This window comes from Balearica regulorum, chromosome 2, assembly GCF_011004875.1.
Source record: "Balearica regulorum gibbericeps isolate bBalReg1 chromosome 2, bBalReg1.pri, whole genome shotgun sequence".
NCBI lineage: Eukaryota > Metazoa > Chordata > Aves > Gruiformes > Gruidae > Balearica > Balearica regulorum.
The window spans coordinates 44,503,588-44,524,200 of NC_046185.1; the positions used below are offsets into that span (position 1 = coordinate 44,503,588).

The following is a 20,613-nucleotide window of genomic DNA, read 5'->3' on the forward strand; positions in this document are numbered from 1 at the left end:
TACTTGTTTTGTATCTATTTCCTGTAACGTGAAAATATTTAAAAATGGTTATTCAATGACAAAGAATATAAAGTTGAAAGTGATTCAAATCAAGACCACTTAAATGCAATGATATGTGAATGGTTTTCATTAACTAAACTGAGATGTGCAAAAATATAAGCAGTGTAAATTATGTATTACTTGTTAGTTCTATGTTAACAGGATTACATTCAAGGAATGCAGTTTGCACCACTCCACTTTTAAGCTACTGCCATTTTTTGGAAGGTAAAAATGCTGTTTTACTCTAAAGAGCAACTTTTTTCTACATCAATAAGAAAATAAATATAAGGGAAAAAATAATTAAATATACCTAACTACTCAATATATATGACATCATCTTTATTTGGAATAGTTTTCATTATAAATCGCTGTGCATATCTAATTTTCTTTTCAATATGGTAGCATAACATTAATTATCCTTAGTAGCAAATTTCAAATTTAGCTAAGAAATGGCAGTCTTGAATACATATTTTTCTATGAGGCATGTGAATGTTATAGCCTTCACCAGCAGCACAGAATGAAGACAAACTGGAGTCTTCCAGCTACTTCAGACTTTCTTTATTTGTATGATCACAAAAAAACCAACAGAGTACCAGAACAAAGTACTGAAATAATAAATAATGCTTAAATCTGCAGAGAAAGTAAAAATCCCCCAAACTTTTACAGAATAATGAAGTTTTGAGGGCATACCAGCCTACACAACCCACTGTTTTATGAGGGTGAAAGGATGTTCACTGTGCTTCAGTTAAGAAGTGTTCTACATGGGTTTTGAAGTCAGCTAATTTATACAGATTTTTGATGGGTCTGTCATGTGATACATAAGCCGAGACATGTTTTTTGAGAATATTTACTTACACTGAAATGAAAAGACAGGTTGCCCAACATCTCAAATTTAAGATAATGTGACAATAAATATCTTTCACATTGAGAGGCAGAATTTAGATACTGCAATAGAAAATATGTACCTTACTTCCGGTTTGACAATGGATGACAGGAGTTAGAGTAGATTTGGAGAACTGTACATGCTTGAGCAGAATTTTCTGCAGGACTCGAATGCTGAAGCTTCTTTTCAGCTCTGAGAGAAGATGGCAGAATGACCTTCCTAATTGGATGTCCATCTCCTCTGTAAATGGAAAACAATGGTATCAGTTCAAGCATAACAAAGTAATTTACAGGAAAAAACGCTATCAGAAAATACATTAAATGTGCAAAATATGGCCATGACTTCTGTCCTGAGTGAATACTGATGAACTGCACTTTGTCTGACAGGTAATGTGTTTGTCTTGGTCATGCATGACAAGATCTAGGATGTGATGGAAAGAGAGGGACTGAAACCAGGAAACCCTCATACGTACAGTAAGTAGAGAATTATACACACTTATTCCATCTATCTGAAAATTCTTAATAGAAAAAAATATTCAACACGCAAAGCCAGCAAAAATTATTTAAGTTTACTATCTGAGAGCAAGGCATATTTCAATGTAAAAATGGAATTTATTTGTTTCTCCTCCCCTCCATTTCTCTCACGCAAGAAGGCATGAGTCACAGCAGTAACAGTATGGCAATTTGCAAGACTATTTGAATCCCTCAATCCAACTAACAAAGACAGAATTATTTCTCAGTCATAACCTAGCAGAAACTCCCCTTTATGTTTACAGTTATCTTCACCTCAGTTGTTGCTATCTACAAGCATTGTGTGCTACAGGTATTAACTAATTCTGCCCCCCCAAAAGAGTAACACCAACTCCAAGCCTCTTACCAACTACATTTTTGTGTACTTCATTTGTCAGGGCCTTTACAGAGAAATCCTGTTCCACCAGTACTCAAAGTTTGGCTAAAGCTCAAAACTTTATGCCTCTCAGCTGCATTTCACAAAACTCTCAATGCTTAAATCACTCCAGATTAAATTATCATTGCAATGTCAGCAAGTTACCTAAATTGCTGTTTTTATTGTAACATCCACTCTAGATCTTCAGGTTTTCATACCTAGTAGCCTGAAACCCATCAACACTACACCTTTTGCCTGATCATTTGGTGAACGTAAACTTACTGTTCCACAAGTGTATCATCCATTTTCTGATACTGATCTCTGGTGTTTCTCATTCCTTTCTGCAATGGAAAACCGATTAGCCAAGCTGCTACAAGTCCTGACACCTGTATACTTCCAATTCTTCAGAACACCAGAAGCAGCCTAGTTTCCCCACTGACTCCCCAAACCTCACGTCATTCCTCTAGCCCTTTGAAACCGAACATGAGATGATGCGTTAGAGACGGCACTAGAGACCGGGTCCCACAATAACCCAATGCTTTTGATCACCTCGGGTTTCACCAGCCTGCACCGGGGCCCCATGCTGTCTCGATCTCCACTTACTCCCGTCTATTCCCTTCTGCAATACTTCCACCTTTCCTCATTTCTCCTGAGCCTTCCCTGGGATCTCTCTTCCTGCCAATACTTTTTCAAACTATCTCATCTTTCAGAGCATTGACAACATCAAAGCCCGAAGCCTCTTCTCTCGGAAGGGGCCAGAGTCACTTCTTGTGAGAGGCCCTACAGAAGGGGGATCTGAGGAGACGCCGGCCTCCCTCTTGCCTCCGCTCGTCGGAGAAATATGAAAACGCGATAAAATTAGGAGGCCAGGTGAAAGCAGAGCAATTTCGGATGGGCACGGGGCACCTTGCGCATTTTTAAAAACCGGGCCTCAGAAGCTGCGTGTCCTCCCTCGCCCTCCTGCGGTGCTGCTGCTGCTGCTCCTCCCCCCACCGCCGGCCCCGGCCCCCCGCCTGGCCCTCCACTGCGAGAACCCGCTCCTGTTTTCCTTCCTCAGCGGCTCAGGGGAGACAAGGGGGCCGCGGGCGGCGGGACAGGCGCGGCCCGGTCCCATGAAGGGCTTCCCAGCACGCTGGGGGAAGGGAGAGCCTGAGGCCGGCCGCTACCGCGAGGACAAGGATCACCCCCCCGTCCCCAGGCGACTGGTGACGAAGGTCGTGAACGCCGGCCTCCCATTGGCTCTCGGGTTGGCAGAGCGCGGCCAATCACGGCTCGAAGCGGAGCGGCTCGCCTTCCCCCCTCCCCTCTCAAGCCGGCCCCGTTGCGCGGAGAGGGTTCGGCCGCCTGCGGAGGGAGGTCACGTGACCTTCTGTTTACATCCTCTCAGCTGTTGGGGCCCCTCCTCCCCTCGCCGTCTCTCACACCGACACGAGCGGTGGCGGCGACCCGCGGACCCCTCCGACGTGCGGGCCGGGGCAGGGGAACGTCGCTCTCCGCTTGCACCGGCTCCCGCTCCCTCGGTGATCGCCCCCGCTACGCTCCGCGCGGGCGACCGGAGCGCTCTCCCGCCTGCCTTTTTTTTCCCCAGGTGGGTCTCCCCACTGCCGCCCCGCGCAGAGTCCGGGGCCCGCTGTACAACGGGTGAGTGTCCCGCGGTGGGGGGTGGGAAGAGGGCGCCGGCGCGGGCAGGACTGCTCTCCTCGAGTGCGCTGTGGGGCGCGGAGGCCGCCGTCCGCCAGCCGGGACGGTGAGTTGGGGAGGAGGGGGGAGCGGGGCCCGCCGGCCCCCTGCCCCCGCCTCCCCTCCCTGGGCGCCCCGAGTCCCATTGTCCGTTGGCCCCGCACGCAGGCGCGCGCCCTTCTGAGGCGGGGGGGCTGGAGGGGGGAGCGGGAGGAGGGTTGTTTTCGCCGGGACAGGGCGAGGGCTCGCTGCCGCCCTCGTCTGCGGGGCGGGGAGGGACGGGACGGGGAGGGTGTGCGAACGTCTTCGGCAGACCGTTCCTCCTCTCCACCCCCCGCGTCCTTTCGCTGCCTGTGTAATAAATAATCTCTGGCCCAACAAGGGTTGGGGGGGAGGCGGTTGGTGTAGGTGCCGCGGGCCCGGGGCAGGTGTGAGGGGACGGGGACTTAAGCGGGGACGGGAACAAGAGAGGAGGTTCCAGCCTTGAGATCCAGACGGGAGGGATTGGGGGGGGGGGGTGTTGGGGCAAGGTGAGGGCAGCACTCGTCCCCTGCTGCGGCTCTGCGCCCTCCCTCCTCCCCCCCCCCCCCCCCCCCCCGTCACGGCTTTTTTTTGCCTTTGAGGAAATGCAGTGAGGACGGGAGCTTGTTTTGTTTTTTTTACCTCTCCCGAGTCCTTACAACCTCAGAGTCTTGTGGGGGCTGCGTCTCCCAGGCCGAGGCATTTTAGAGGAGGCAAAAGGGAGCGTGAGAAAACGTTTCGTTTCAAGAAAAAAACCCATAGGCTCAGGAAAGGTATTTCTTCTGTCGGCAGAGGACTTGGTGTGGCAGCAGCGAGGGGAAAATACTTTGTTTACATAAATAATGTGTGCAGGATGCACGATAACTTTGCTTTTCGCCCCGTAAGCCGCGGTGGGTAGGCGGCGGTGGGAGTGGGTGAGCGTCGCTGGCGGCAGCCGCGGGGGAAGAAGGCTGCCTCTGCCCCCCGCTTTGCCATAAACGCACATCTTGTCTCTGTTTACATTGTGGTCTCTGTTTTGGCTGGGAGCAGCGTAAGGGGAGGAGCAGGAACTCGCTCCGGGGCAGCCACCTCCTCCCCTCTCGGTTTCCTTTGTTGTTATCTGTTCGGGGGAGGCGTCCTGGGGTCACGTCTGCCTGTAGCTGAGCTGCGGTCAGCGGTTAACGTGATTCTTCTTCGGCCCGAAACCTCGGGCCGCCTTCTTCTGTGCATGTGCAGGCATTCTCTTTCGTCCGTCGTCGCCTTCCTCCCCCCTGCTTCGGCAGTTGTCAGCGGCTCGCAGTGAAGTTGGAGGAAGGGGAAGGGAGGGCGGAGGAGGAAGGAATTTTGGCATTTATTTGATACGCAGTCAGCAGCCAGGGCCTGCTTTGTACAGCTCTGTCGTCTTTGACAGAGAAAGGGAAAAAAGAAAAACCACCTATGGTAGAAGGTATGTGTGTGTGTGTGTTCATTTTTCTTGGTAGAAAACGAAAGAAAACATCTTTAGGGTCTGCATGAGAGAAGAGATGGAAGTACTGAACTACTGCAATGTGTGGAGAATGCTTGTGTCCTTGCAGTACTTACCAATGCCCGCATAGCTATTGTTCTCCTACTGGGTATTTTTTACTCCTGTCAAGTAAAAGTCTGGCACAATTGAACTGCAGACTTTAGCAAGTAAGTAAAGTTTCTTCTGATAATGAGCAGTAAACTTTGAGACGTGCGCAAATAAGAGACACAGGTAAGGATAGTCAGTTCTTCAGTCAATTAATGAAGATCCCCAATCCCTCTTGACCACATGCCCTCTTTATTACAGAGAATGCTTTTAAGATGCAAGATGCAAAAAATCTAATGCTTAAAGTTAGTAAATTATGAGAGTGTATTATGAGAATGCTTTTGTAACCATAATTCATCATTCTTGCAAATGAATCATAATAAGTGTGATACGTGTTCTCCCCCCCCCCCACCCCGGACCCTTACCTTCCTCTGGGCACTGGGCATACCATCTCTGGAAGGAATCAGGCTTGGATAAATGGAGCTGTCTTCTGCAGAACTCCTGCCTGATTTGTTGGGAAAGTTTGAAAAATATTTTGGATGTGTAGGTGGACAAATGTGTGAAATATCTATTCGTATTTTAACTGACTGTGGGTGAATAAATATAATGATAGGAACATAAGAAGTACGTGAGTGAGGTCAGAGAGCTGCAGTGAGGGCTTTGGAGATGGGCACTTAGCCAGTTTTTCTTTACAACAGTCAGTGTCCCTCAGAAATGCAAGGAAAAACAATTGGATGTTGTTGGGAGGTCTGCAGTGAGAAGAATGACATGCAATCACAGAAACAGAAAAAAGTATGTAATACTGGACAGCCCTGGACGGCCAAATGTTATCTCTGGGTCTCTGCAGGATTAGATTCCTTCCCTGCATAATTTCTGATCTTCACTCCACAATTCTTGTAAAAATCTTTCTGCCTTTTGTAATTGGGTCTCTGGGTTTTCTTCATCCATTCTCAGACTTCATGTTGTCACCAAAATTGGGAATAAAACTCCTTAACACCTATGTAGTATTAAAGAGCAGGCATTCTTCATTACGGTGCCGGATGCACGGGGGATAGCTCCGCCTGTCATGCATGCCCGCCAACGACAACCAGTGAGGGTTGTATTGCCCCAAATCATACATACTCATTATGTTTCCCCGAGCTCATTATAATATTTGCATCTTAATTACGCGTGTGCTCTAAGTCTCTGGTGGTCCCTAGTGATTTGTTGAAGAGGCGCTTTTGGTGTCCTTTTTCATGAACTTACTAGTCTTTCTTCCGTATGTGGTCATGAGTTGACTCATCGAGCAATCCTGTCACAGTGTGTTGCAAGAAGTGTTTCCTGACTCTTATCTGGCATCTGTTTTTGGGTCGTTTGTAAGTAATTCTCCAGGATAGACATTCTTGCAACAATTTGACCAGCCAGTTTCAATTTTGCAGTAGTCACAAATTTATAAAGTCTTGCCGTTGTTATAGTCCTAATCTTGGCAGATTGCTGATTTTTATTGCTCAGCCTTACTTCTTCCTGTCAGTGATTGCCCCAAGCTGCAGCAGCTCCTTTTGAAGAACCTTCTGGCTAATAGGAGACTAAGAATAGAACCTGACTGCCAGACATGTATTGTAATTTTCAGTGCCTGTGCTGGACCATACCAAAGCAGTCACTTGGCTGTGTTTCTGTAAACTTGAAGTGTGGTTGCTTTGAGATGGTTAAGTGTGTATTCTGAAGCTAAAGATAGGCTTAGGCATGATATCAGTGCAGGTGGAAGTCCCTAAGGACCATATTGCCTGTGACTTTAGGCAGACTTAAAAAACAGTAACACAAAGGCCAAATTTCAAGTTCCTGCTGCAAGATGTGGTTAGTAATGCAGGTTTATTTTCCTAAAGGTGCTCCCAAAACTCAGTATAGACAAGATGACTTTCACATGCAGAGTTCCAGGAAGGTTTATGTCAGGAGTTTCAAGAGTTCCCTCAGCCAAATACATGGTAAGCAATTCTGAAATAGGCAACATGGGAATGTTCATCACAGTCTTCAGTGCATGGTAACAAACACCTGAGTATAATCATTGTTGTCTGGATGAGAGGTGTCTTTACCTGTATCTGTTTTTTTCACTTCCTGGTTTATTCCAGTTTTCAGCAGGAATGCTCAAAGATCTGCTATTTTACCCTGCTGAACTGAAAGTGGTGTTCTGTAGCTGATTGTTAATTAGGTCTCTGTAAGAAAAGGGCCTTGAAGTCTACAGCACTTGTCACTCTTGAATGCAAAGTTCATTGAATATTATCTCATTTATTTTACCTACTTAGAATGCAAATTTCTCAAAGCAAAGGTGGAAAGAATATATGTGCCATCTTGTTTTGCAAATGAATAATCACGTATGTGACTGGCCTAAGGCACTACAGGAGTCTTCCAATAGGGTCAGGAGTTGATCTGTATGCTGATTCTTCCCCAACCAAGGAGTGTGGATTGTTCTGATGCAGAATTCTTTTAGTGTATCTACTTTGCAGAAGTGTGATCACACTTCTCCACTTCTTTCTTCTATGGAGTTCTAGGGAGTAGAGTGAAGTAGTTTATATGAAATATTATGGGTATAATTACGTTAAAACATCAGGAAATAACTACTGTGCTCCAATTCCTTTGGGACTTATTTGTGTGCACTGTATGTTAGAAAGCCTTCAGGCCTGCTTAACACAAAGTCTTAAAGCAGTTGCTGCTGCTGTGTTGTTTAAGACAATTGGGTTGGACTGCTGGGCCTTGAAGAAAGGATAGAATTTGTAGCAGCTTAGGATGCTGAATATAATTTTTTGCAGCACTGAAATATTAGCTGGCTGCCATTCAGAACAGTAGTGTTAGTTCTCTGTCCTTTTTCTCCTGGTACATCATGCCAACTTCATGTTTCAGAGACAGTGTTGGTACTGCAAAGTTGGCAGTGATGTTAACTAATCACAAGGAGCTTGCAGTTCTGCTGAATGTATGTGTGGATTCTTGTTAAATATACTTGTCATCAGTAGCTTATTGGAAACCTTGAAAGTAGTAAAGTAAAATGAAAGTAAAGATGTCTTTGGAAATGGCAGTTAGTCCCGAGAAACTTATTTCTGAAAGCAACAAGTATTGAAGTTGTATCTAGAGAACTAATGTGATGTCTGTCACTTCTACCTTGTGACCGCAATTGGTATGCGACTTGTCAACAAATTTTATCAGTCCTTTATATTGAAGCACAAAAATATATTGTCCTTTGTTGTGAGGAGAAAACACTGATTTAGAAGTCATCATAGAACAGTTAAAAAAAAAAAAAAAACAACAAAAAACCCCACCAAAACCCGAAACTCTAAAACCCCAAATTCCATAGCCCTAAAATAGTTTAGAGGTGACATCAGGAGTCACCATGGTAACTGTCAGGCTACAGATTCTGGTGTGTTCTCAGTGGTGGAGTTCTAGAGTGAGGAGGTGACCAGGGGGCAGATGTAAATTGCTTCTCTGGTTAGAGGGCTGGCTTGTGGCAGAAACAGTTGGAGCCCACTGCTTAGAAGATGCATTTAATGAAGGGTAATCTTGAAGTTCTGTCTTTGTTTTGTTTAGTGTTTAGTGAAGAAGGAATGTAAAAATCTAGTTTGTTACAAGTGCAGACCATTGAGTTCTATGAGTTGCACAGTTGGAGATTTAAGATCTTGTGAGTAGTGTTAAGGTGATGTAAAGTGAGGCTTAGAATTTCTCTCAAGTATTACATTCCACTCCAAATTTTCTCAAAGTAGTATTTGCTTAGCGTACAGTTGCAAAACAATTGCTGAATTTGGATTTGCAGTATTTCTAGGATGTAAAAGACAAATGGAATTAATGTTTAAAAACGTGTTTGAGGAAACAATCCAGAACTTGCCAACAAAACCTTAAAATCAGGTTTAAAAACTAATTAGAAGACGTAGCAGGCTTAGAGCAAGTGGTTTGATAGCAACGTGGGATGTTTGGAATCCTGCATGGAGGACAGTTGTATGAAGTTGCTATAGGGCGTCTGAGTTGTCAGTGTGGAGCTGTTAGATATGAGGTAGGGTTTACTGAAGGCCTACCTTCTTCTGAAGTTAAAAAAAAAAAAAAATAAAAGCTGCCAGGCAGAACAAATCGTAAGTAGAGGTAGCTGCACAGTTAGAGAATGGGTGACCTTTGTCTTGGTTGCTAACATGCATGCTTTACTGGAGAGTGTGTTTATATACGCATATGGACAAAGAATTATGTGCATAACCAGCCAGTTGTGGGGCAGCATAGTGGCTGTGAACAGGATCTCTGTCCCGAGAGTTTTAGAACCTGGTGATGGCAGACTGCACATTCAGTTCTATTTACAAGTCAGAGTGTTTCCAGGTTCATTCTTTCGGTCTCGTCTCTTAGGAGTCTTTTGGCCCATGATGGCGTTGCTTTTCCAATCCCAGCTGTAGCATTCCTTTCAGAGGACACATCCTTCAGCTTTATGAGGTTTGTGTTGTATCTAGGAGTCTTAAACCACACAGCAGCAGTAGCTCTTCTTGCTTTTTTGTGGGGAAGCGAGGACAGGTTATGAGCAGAAGTATTTTCTGTTGTGTTACTTAGCACTAATTGTTGCCATATCATAGGCCAAGTAGCCTGTAATTAGCATGAGCACTGAAAATAGCACCAGAGGTCTGTGTTTAAGCACCTGAATCACATATCAAGTACCAAAGGCTTGTTGTTACTAAAAAAAGCCAAACTTTTGTTTGCATGATTTCTAAATAGAGAATGCTTATTAAAGCTGTCAGTAATCATGATTATGTCTTCCTTTTTTAACAATTGGTTTCTTAAAGTCCTGAATTGCAGGTGCATATTTCTAATGGCAAATAAAGCAATTTTGAAAACTATTTTCAGGATGAAGAGCAACAACTTTGTGATACTCGATAATGTTCCACCAGGAGGCATATGACTGTCATTGAGAAGATTTTTTTTTTCCCTCCAACTGATGTCTGTGAATGTTTTTTTTAATATATTTAGTGGTAGGAGTTAGTGTCAAATCAGAGGTCTTATTGTATAAGAATCTTTAAGATGTAGTGAAAGGCAATATACAGTAATAGACACAAAATACATGCACTCCTGAATGTAACTATTCAAAATATTGATAATATCCTTCAAGCAAAACAAATAGCATTTGCTGTCTGTTCCTGTGAAAACGAACTAAAGTTCAAAGAGAACTTGTCAGAGATGACATGTCTTATTTAATTGTTCACATGACAAAAAAGGTGCTGCTCAAAAAAAATAAATTACCTGCATCAATGTACAGCTTCTGTAAGTGAAGTGATAAAGTCATTGGAATTGTGCATGGTAATAGTCGGCTAGTGAATCACATCCAGCAATTGGTATGCCTGTGGTGTCCTTGTCCCAAATGAAAGGCTTGATTCCTATAAATGGTTGTTTTAACATTGAAAGAGGAATTAGGAGCATGTGGTAGGGAGAAAATGAGAAGTGGATACTATTCTGAGAATTTATTTGTGTTATTTCTGTAGCAAATGTTTTCAGTGGATATTCAGGAATTACCATGTGGTTTTCTTGACAAATACTTGAAAGAAAAAGCCAAGTAATACTCCTCAACCTAGTCAGGACCACTGTGCTATAAAATGGCGTGTATATTGAAGTTAAAAAAGAGCGTTGGAGCCACTATCCTGGTAATCGTATGTCAACACAATTGGTTTTGCTTGATAGGTACAGCTGAAATGTATGCAAGTTAGCATTGCTGAAACAGTGAATTCTGAAGTTTACTGAAGGAGATGCTTTAGTTTCAGCAAACAAAGCAAAAGGTTAAAATTCCTGCAGTACTAATAATTTTGAGTAATCGGGAATGCTGTGAGTATTTCTACTAGAACATAAATTTGCCATTAAAGGATTTGATTTCCGTCTGAAGGTCTTTGCTTGAGACCCATAAAGTTCTTGTTTACTCTTGTTATTCGTGTTGGATTCTGGCAGGTGGGGTTTACTGGCTCTTATTCTGCTGGGGTGTGTGATTCTGTTTATTTGCAAAATTCTCCCCTTTACCCTTTTGAAGGATGATCTCTGGTTTTGTTTCTATTCACTGTAGTCACCTGCCGTCTGGTTTCTTAAGCTTTGCTGTGTTCTTCCTTCAACAAACTCTAAATTTGGCATTATTGCAGTCAGGAGGTCAGTGAAACTGGAAGGACACAGAAAAGTTGAGTTGCTGAGTTTCTTTGCAACTGTCAGCTCAGCAGAAGTTATAACATTATAAATCCCATAGGCCTTAGTCTCTGCTTATTTACTTCAGTTAATTATTCATTCATTATGACTAAGACTCATTACTGCTGAGTTTCCTCAGATTCTGTGATGTTTTCTGCAGTAACTCAGTTGTCAGAAAAAGTCAATGTAGGATTTGTCTTCTCCATTCTGGGATGCTCTAGATAAACTGGAGTTGCTAATGATAGAACTAAGGCAGGTTATGTGACTGTAGCAGCCTCTTGTGTCATATCTGTAAACTACACTTTTCTCAGGTGAAAACCACATGCTTTGTCTGACTGACAAAAAACCTGATTGGGTAGGATTATGGAGATGAAGATACACTTAGGCTGTGCAGGTGCACAGGTTCTCTATTTCTTGGTGAAATACTTGCATGAATATCTTGAAATGGTCACTGAAGGTTTCCCAAATGTTCCAAATTACCTCCAGACCACATCTGCTGTTGTTTGTACTGTAAGTATATCATAACTATAGAGCCATGTTTGCAATAGTACTTGATTCATATCTAGAGACAAAGGAAAAACAATAGTGCAGAAACATTTTCGAGTTTAAAAATGTGCTTATGTATTTTGGTTTTAGCTTTTAAAGAAGGCCTATAGGGGTTTTGTTCAATTATTTCTAGCTCTTAGTTGAGGCATGCACGTTCCAAGGTCCAGCCAGTGGCGAGGCAAAGCACGTATTCTCAGTACAACACACACACACACACATTCAGCATGTACGTGTGTAAATACATAGCTGGCCACCACATCAACACAGAAAACACAGCGCTAATGGAAGCACAAACAGCACCAATGGCCTTATCCTGTTGCCCTTTCTGGATGGTCAAGCTGAATGTCTGCTAGTGGCAAACACATGTATATAGCATGGATTCTCCCAGTTGCTGGGTTTAGACACCTGTTCTACCCTGAAACTGGCACTTAGGTCCATTTATCCCCCATTGCCTCTTGCACAAACACACTCATGCTCAGCCACCCCCCCCCCCCCCCAAATGCAACAGGTTCTCCAGCAGCTCACTCAGATCCTCCAGCAGCCAACTCCTTTAGTTGCCTCACTCAGTCTGCTTTGTCCCTGGTTCTCAGGCCACGCTGCCAGTTTACTGGCTAGTCCTGTGATCACATCCTGACCTGCAAAACCTCGCCGCCTCCTTTGCTGGCGCTGCAGATCCATGGGGCCCTGTCACCTGTGGTTTGACTCCACTTGGCACATAGACACACATGCATGTGGAATAGAGCCCCAGGAAAAGAATTATAAAAGGAGATTAATGGGCAGGCAGGACAGATGGTGGTGATTTGGGGGCAGAGCACAGCTAGACATGCATACTGACCTGAAACCTATTCACAGGTGACCTATCCCTTTTGTCACCATAGCCCTGGTCTTCCCATGCTTGTTGCTCCCCAAGCCACTTTGTTCCCTCCTTTTCTCTGCCTTTGGTTCCTACCCTAAACATCCCATAAGAGGGCTTGTGTAATCCCCAAGCGCTTTTCCCCTGCATCCCATGGTAAATCTGGTAGCACTGTAAGCAGTCACACCTCTCAACCTGAAAAGTGCCCTGGAGAGGCAATGCTTTGAAATGTTACATCAAAATAGGGTATTTTAATAGCGACAGGAACAGGGAGAATGCTAGAATGACTGCATGAAACTGTGGAAGAGGCTTTGATAACAGGCTTTGTTAATAGTACTAATGCTGTAACCTTTTAAATTGTAAAATAAGGAGTTGATTTTTTTTTTGATGACTTGCATTTGTGTAGGGACTTCTTTGGTAGATTTTTGAAATAGATTTAGTTCATACTTGATTTGTAAGTTTTGAAAGTTTTGATTAATCATCACTTTCCTTTGGTCAGAACCATGAAGGGATAGTAAATCTCTGTTTTATATAAAGTAAGCATTGGACATCTTAAGAAATAGGGATTTATGGACAAGGTCATGTCATTTTAGGGTTTACTGTTTATGGATTTATGGTATGTCTGGAGAACGAGGCAGATTATGACATGGGCCTCAAAGTGTCAGGCACTTGGAGATACGCAGGATTTGAGGTTTAAAAAGAAAAACAAGTTAGGTGATATCCATCACTTTCTTTGACAAGATAAAAGTAACTCTTAGTGTGCATGTGATTTAGTAAACAAGTTACACTTGAAAAAAATTGATAAATCTGATGTGATGCTTCTGGAAGATTACATCAGTGAAATAACTTTGTATCATGGTTCTGAGGAAGAGAAGCAGGAAGCAAGAGTAGGCCTTACTCATTCCTACCTCTTGAGGATTACAGGTAAAGTAATAATAAAGTAACTTATCAAAACATACTGTTGTATTACACTGGAGTATTTTAAGAATGTAGCAAACAAGATCAGTACTTGATTTTTTTATTTTATTAGTGTCTTATAAGAAGAGGACACATAGCAAATGAAAGTTGAGATTCTCAGGCTGTGAAAGTAAACATTTTGATAATACAGTATTAAAAGTTGTTTATGCTGTGATTATTGCATGCTATTTTGATGCTTTTAGATGTATTTCTAAAGATCAGAAAACCTAAAGGTTTTAGTGTGCCTGGAACTTTATCAAGTTGATTTTTTTTTTTTTTTTTTAATTTGGGCCTGGGTGTTTTTGTAGAGACTGCAGTAAATGCATAGCTGTAAGATGAGGTTTCAAGTGTCAGGAATGTAACCATCTTCTATTTTTACACTTGACCTCATTTCTGTTTTCTTTTGCTGAAGGCAACAGGCATATGTTGTTCTGTTGCTGCTGGAAGAGAGTTACTGAAATAACTTTAAATGTTTATGTGCAATAAGCTTTTGAATTTTAGCACTGGCTGAAATAGTGACTATTTTGTCAGGGACCACATTTCGCCTACTCAAAATTATGTGAACTGTGACTTAATCTGCTTAAAAACTATAGCTGTAGAAACTACTTTTGTGCTAAAAGGTTAGAAAAATATATTTATATTTCTGTTCTTGTACTAAACCTGCTTTGTATTTCATTAAAAAAGAGGATTCTTCCCCCCCCCCATTATTGGTTGCTCTGAGGGTGATACTGAAAGTAAAGGAGCATCGTATTTTACTGTTATGTAAAAGTTTGTTACTGATAGTAAAGTTTGTTACTTCCTAGTCACCATAAACTAAAATATTAAGCATTTCCTTTCACAAAGAGAAACAGGTTTTGTTTTAAAAATATTGAGTATTTTGCTTGTCTTCAGTGTCAAGGTGTCTTAGTTGGCTTATGATCAGGGTCATAGTGTTAAAATTTGCAGAAATTTTTGTGTCACTTGTATGCCTTTCACCTTTTCAGACTAAATAGGATTAGATATTCCAAAAGTGGGTTGTTCTACAGATCTCTCTACAGCTTTTCTAATTCTTAACATTTGACTGTTATGGCTTATATAAACCTGCTTGAAATGAGTATTCTCTGTTAAGTACCCTTGTACAAAGCTGTGTGTTGCGGCAATGAGTTTTGCAGCCTGGCCACTCTGTAGCTCACTGTTTCCAGTGAAATATGTGCACAGATAGCAGTTTCTGTTCTGAAAAACAGGTGCATGGTACAGACTCAGTGAATATCAGACATCTGCGTGTATTAAGCATCACTGATTCATATCTGTCTTGCAAAGTCCTGAAATTTTAGTCTTGCCAGTGAACAAGCTGCTATTACCTGGTACTTCCTGTTTCTGTGAGTCTGTTAGGCCCTCTGGAGAAGGTTCTCATCTTTCTCCCAGACAGTCTGTGATAAAGCAGTACTCTTTGACTAGTTTATACTGGACAGACTTAAAATAGTTGCAGCCTGGGAATAGTCAGAGCTGTAGGCACACCTGTCTGGAGCTGAGACCTTTAAAAAGTGTGCTATGAGAGAACTGCCAGGTTCTCTTTCATGGACACTGCCTTCAGAGGAAGGTTAGGGGATCTTCTATATGTTGGACATTGTGTTAAGCTGACATTCTTTGCTTATGAGATCTTTTAGATCTTTGACGGGTCACTAAGCCATGCTGGGCTCACCAGAGATTAGACTGTTTTATGCAATATCTTAAAGCACCATCAAATGTTTTGGACTGGTGTGGGTAGAGAAGCTACATGAATTGTTTTGAAATCTACAGTTGATGGGATACTATAGGGTACACAGAATCGGGGCAGAGCTAGCGTTTATTCATTCATAAAGGTATACATACAACTTCTTGAGATGTGGTCACCAGTTTGCAGCTGACCTCTAATGGTAAGCAACAGACTGGCAGCTATTGTTTTGTTGACATCTTATCGCTGTGTACTGTGAAAAAGGCATGCCATGCTGCTCTAATCAAGTACTATTACCAGGAACTGTCTAGTTCTACCACTCAGGCTCTGTCATATGCTGCCATAGACATCAGGTCTTGTCATTGTCAATCAGGTATTCAGACTTTAGTTAGCAGTTAATGCTGTTCTCTGAAATTATTGAAATAACTTAGAAATTTATTTTAAATCTTGTAGACAGTATCACTGGCCTGACACATAACAAATTTTAGTTGGTTTTTTGATACTAACAGCATCTTCCTGCTTTGGAAAATGATTTTCAAAGCACTTGAGAGGCTATTTTCTTATCAGCACTTCTGTTCATCTGCTTCAGAATATGAGGAAGAGCTGGTTCTGGGAACTGAGCAGCAACTGATTATTAATACTGTCCCTCAGTAATGGACAAACTCTTTATGCCTGACAGACTAATGTGTTCTGCACAGGTAATAATGTCAGGTGTGTAAAATCCGGTCAAGTGCTTAAGATCTGCACAGGTGGTAATGTCAAAGTGCAAAGATGGGCTAATTGGAGTATTCCAGAGCTGTTTATCGTCTCACCAGCCTCTCATCCATGGGGGCTTTTTCATTTTACAAATAAGAGCATTTCTTAACAAAAGTTTTATGGCAGATATTGACTAAAATAAAACTTGCTGTGAAATTAGATACCAGCAGATCCTTTTAAGGGAGTGCTTTTGTGCTTGTTCCCTATATAAAGCTTTTTGTAACATGAGTGACTAGATTCAAAATGGTAGTAGGTACACAAATCCCAAGTATCGCATATATTTGAGGTGTGTTTGAGGGTGTGTGGATAATTTTGTGCAGATGACCAACAAGTACTATTCACTAGTGATTAATGAGTCAGTAAACTAGGGCAGTGAGACAGCTTTCCTGTCTCTCAGCAGGGAATTTTTGCAGGATATCATTAAGAAAGGTCACTTAGTGGCCCAGAGGGCATTCTAGGATGTGAACACTGAAGCTGGGTCTGTGGTGACCATAGTGATGACATGACTACTGGAGAATCATAAGCACAGCCCTAAATAGATAGACTTCACAGCAGAGGACTTGCTTTCTGAGGGCAAAGGGCTGCTTTACTTACTAGGTATAGTTCTACACCTTTAAATTTCAGAAACTGTTCTGTATTCTGTGTTTGACCCCAGTATGGCAAACTACATTGCTAGCTATCTTGGGTGGAAATGGCAAACTCTTCTTTCTTTGTTTTGAAGTAGTCATTCAGAGCATGTTTGTGGTGTAACAGGTGGGAGACTTTGAAGAAGAAACTGCTTCTGAAGCCTGGGAGGCTCAGCTTTGCAGACATTTTTTGGTTGCCCAGATTTTAAGCAGTAAGATGAACTGACTCAGGATGTGGTGTTAAGCTATGTATTAGAAGTTTCATCCAGGAAGTAAGCAGGATTCTTTGCTTTGCTTGGTGATAAAAGGTGATGAATTTTAAAGTATTTATCAGCATACTTGAAAAGAGGTCTGGCATATAGAACTGTTACATAGAAAATGTCTTTCAGCATTCAATCCTTGTCATCGTGTGAACAGGGAAGATAGAATTTCAGATCAAAAACTCAAATCCAGTACAGAAGAAAACATATACTGAGAAAAGGAATTGTATCCTAGTCCAAAGAAGGGGGAAAAAAAATATGGTGTGTGGTTTTTTGTTGTGCTTTCTTCTTGTTGTGGGTTGTTTGGTTTTTTTCCCCCTGGGTGGACAACCAACAAAATTCTATGGTTTATCATTTTTTACTTTCAATTCCTGTGGATTGTCTCTGTTTTTTTTAAAAAAAAAAATCAAACACCCAAACAAACCCCGAAACAAACGCACTGAAGACCACTAAAAAGGTAAGGAAAAAGGTCAGAAGGTTCAATAGACATTCAGCAAGGTTGGTCCAAAAATTATGACCTTGTGTAACTACCAAGGTTAAGGTCATTTGATCAGGAAATCCACACTGGTGTGTTTGTCACTGCTCATACATTCGTGGTACGCCATAAGCTTCAGTGCATCTTCTGAGAAATGCAGTACCATGTGTGCTGTTTGGTGTGTCCAGGTGTCTGGAGGTGGAGGAAGAGAGAGAGCAAGCACACACCTGGAATCTTGTATAAACAGCTGTTGAAGGCCTAAACAGGAGGATCAGGGCTTAAGCTTACATCAGACTTGACAAACACTTTCTGCCCAAGTAGGTCAATGCAATTCAGGTTAAGTCAGTAGTTGTAGCTGTTTACATTCATTTGGCTTAACATTAATCCTGTGGTCTGTTCCTTGTTCCATTGCTATATTACAAAGAACCTTGAAGTATGCTTTGTGGAGTGCATTATATTGGAGAGCTGACTGTACTTGGTTTTCTACTTGTTTCTGTTTAACTTGAAAAGCTTGTTGAAATGATCCACTGAACAGTAGGTTAGGAGCAAGTGTTTTTGAGTGAGGCAAGTCTAGAGTAGACTTCAAAAACATGCAGTGTTTCCAGTAGAGTTTTCCTTAATGCACTGAGTAGTATTGTACTATATCCTGAAAAAAACCCCGGTTTTTCTTCTTTCTAACCTATTTGGAGTTGCAAAACAAATAGCTGTGGAAGAGAAGGCAGTTTGAGTAACAGCTAATTTTCCAAAGCACTTAGACTTTTTATTGCCTTTTGTAGTGGTTTACCAGTAAGGCATATATAGCAAAAGTTTTAAAAAAATCTTTGTAAAGACTTCATTCTGAAATTCTCTGTCCCACAGTTTATTCTGAGTTTTATAGTCACCTACTACAATTACTTCCAGCACACAGTTCATATTTTGGTTTTCTCCAGCCTTTGCCTGATGGAGCTAATGTTACAATTTCTCTTTTCCTTTCAGATAGTAATCAATCATTCTGTTTATTCAAAAAGCCCTGCCGAAATCTTACATTCAGCTCTGCAGTTTGGAGTTGAATTTCCTCTTGTGTTGCACCGTTACAATACTTGGGAGGAAAGGGGAAGCTAAACTAAAAATTGAGTCCTTTGTTGTAGGAGTTACTGGACTGGATGCGGACAGGCAAAACATGATCTTGAGTTCCTCATGGCTGCAGGAGTGGCAGGAATTGAGTCTGAACAGAAGCAGGTCTAACACTTGGTTGGTGACCTGGGAAGCTTTAAACCTCTGATCAGAGTGGTGTCGCTGACTTCTGCCATGAGTAAACTGAAACTGTTAAAAGGACTGAAGTATGTCAGGCCCTTGTGTGCATTCGTGGTTAACTCTCTCCTGTTGCCAGTGACAATTCCTTTTTGGGGAACTTAACAGCTGACTCCTATGTCTACATTAATGAGTAGCTCAGTGGTTTATTGTTGTGTCTTCCCCCTCCTGCCCTCCTGGATAAGGGTGCAGGTTCACCAAGCAATTTCGTATGCCATCTTTGAGGTTTAAAGTAATGTATCACAGTCTTCATTCAGTCCAGTGTGGTGTGCTCCAAGGTGCTATCTTACTGAAAATAGTTCTGAGGAGGAGACTTGCATTGTTTCTGAGGAGCAGATGTGAAATTTTGCTGATCCCATTTATCATATTTTTCTTTACTAATTTTCATCCTTTGAAAGAAAATAAGAGCCAAGTTAGTAGGCTGAAATAATTTGTGTTTTTAAGGAGGCATCTATGTAGTCAGGATGTGTCAGTGTTACAAGATACTAAATTTGCAAGAAACAGGACACTCTGTAGATTTAGCAAAGGCAAGGTTTTGTCTGTCAAACTAACTGGATACTTCACTAGCATGGTATTTGATCTGTATTGAAGAGAGTATGCGAGTCCTTAGTGAGCTAAAGAATTAAATTGAAGTGCAAATGTATTTGTAAAATTTCTGAAATGTGCAAAACTTAGGTCTCTTTGAGAGCTGGCAAAAAAACTTGGCAAGCTTTACATCTGGTTACTGACCCCTCAGATAAGAGTTTTACGTAGCTTATAAAATGGTGAAGAATTAAAATGCACTCAAATTGTCAGCACTCTTAGATGCACATAGCCAAAGAACCTGTTCAATTAATGTGATGAAATTAAAGAAAAAAATGAAATCAGAAATTATTTATGGTAACCAACTTTACTGGAATTCCTTACAAGTTAGGTCGTAGGTATATACAATTACATGGATACTGTACATACAGTTGTGTGGCTTTTTACAGAAATTGGAAAGTGTGTTGTCATTTCATTTTTATTTTGAATATAAGAAACTTCAAGTGTTACAACTTGTAAAAAAGAAATTCATGGATAGCGTGGAATGAGAAACAGCAGGGTTTTTAAATTGTAGTTGGTTTTAATCAGTGAATGAACTTTTTTATTCAAGACTGTATTGAAATTTTAACTCCTAAACTACAATTTTTTGTTGGCTTCTGTACTCCAAAGATTCCCAAGGCTAAATGCAATTGCTGCATTTTGTTAACTTTATGCACCCTTCCCCTTTGTTCTGATATTTTTATACCTCCTGGTGCAACAGGCATCAGAATGCTGCTCCTGCTCTTTGTGAACTGGATGCATTTCAATTTAGGTACCCGTGAGTTTCACAGGATGCTTTCTGTGAGCTTTGCAGCTATGTAGAAGGTTTTATCAGAGTATGCTCTGCTGTCTTTATGGTGGTCCTGGGTCAGCTGTCACAAGGAAGCTTTGACTAACTTGCCCTTTTTTCTCCAGCTGTGCTGAAATAACTTCTGAGGTGTTTTCTCTTGTGTGTTTAAAATACTAGAAAATGTATCTGACTTCACATATCTGTTGCTTCTGTTAGAAGCAAGTAATTTTACTTTCATAAGATAAAAGCTTACACACATAAAAGCATTGGAGGGAAGTAAAATACCACAAAATGTTTCTCTGCAACACAAGAGGTCACTTTTCATGAAAATATCTATTTCTTTAACTTCCTAGGGTATTTTTGTTTTTTAAGAAAAATACTTTGCACCTGAGTAATGTTTTTGCTTTTATAGCTGTAGAGGCCAGAGTAGAGCACCATAGTTGGTTAAGGAAAGCAAACAAAAAGCAAAGTATCTATAAAGCAAACAATATCACTTTCTCTACTTAATGTCACCTTTTTCAGCCTGGGCAGGGTATTTAGAATAAGACACAACCTTCAACCACACTTTCAACTAGCCACTCTGTTCTGCTGCCTAAGTGTCCCTTTCTTGAGGGCAG

The 20,613-nt window shown here is 41.7% G+C and overlaps 1 protein-coding gene and 1 long non-coding RNA gene across 6 annotated transcripts in view; one reads left to right on the forward strand and one right to left on the reverse strand.

The window, feature by feature from the left end:
* LOC142600369 (uncharacterized) overlaps nt 1–1,153 on the reverse strand; it is a 28,312-nt gene extending 27,159 nt beyond the window's left edge. Inside the window, exon 1 of the long non-coding RNA XR_012833825.1 lies at nt 1,005–1,153. This is a non-coding gene — a long non-coding RNA (uncharacterized LOC142600369). The remainder of the gene's footprint in view (nt 1–1,004) is intronic.
* Nucleotides 1,154–3,129: 1,976 nt separating this feature from the next.
* Nucleotides 3,130–20,613, forward strand: part of PCMTD1 (protein-L-isoaspartate (D-aspartate) O-methyltransferase domain containing 1) — a 46,050-nt gene continuing 28,566 nt past the window's right edge. Inside the window, exon 1 of one of the 5 annotated variants that reach the window (XM_075744102.1) lies at nt 3,130–3,448. The gene's annotated coding sequence lies outside the window, so the exon portion shown is untranslated. Of the gene's footprint in view, nt 3,449–4,683; nt 4,935–20,613 lie in introns of those variants that run through there. The other 4 variants (XM_075744108.1, XM_075744103.1, XM_075744105.1 and 1 more) reach the window with 4 other exon arrangements.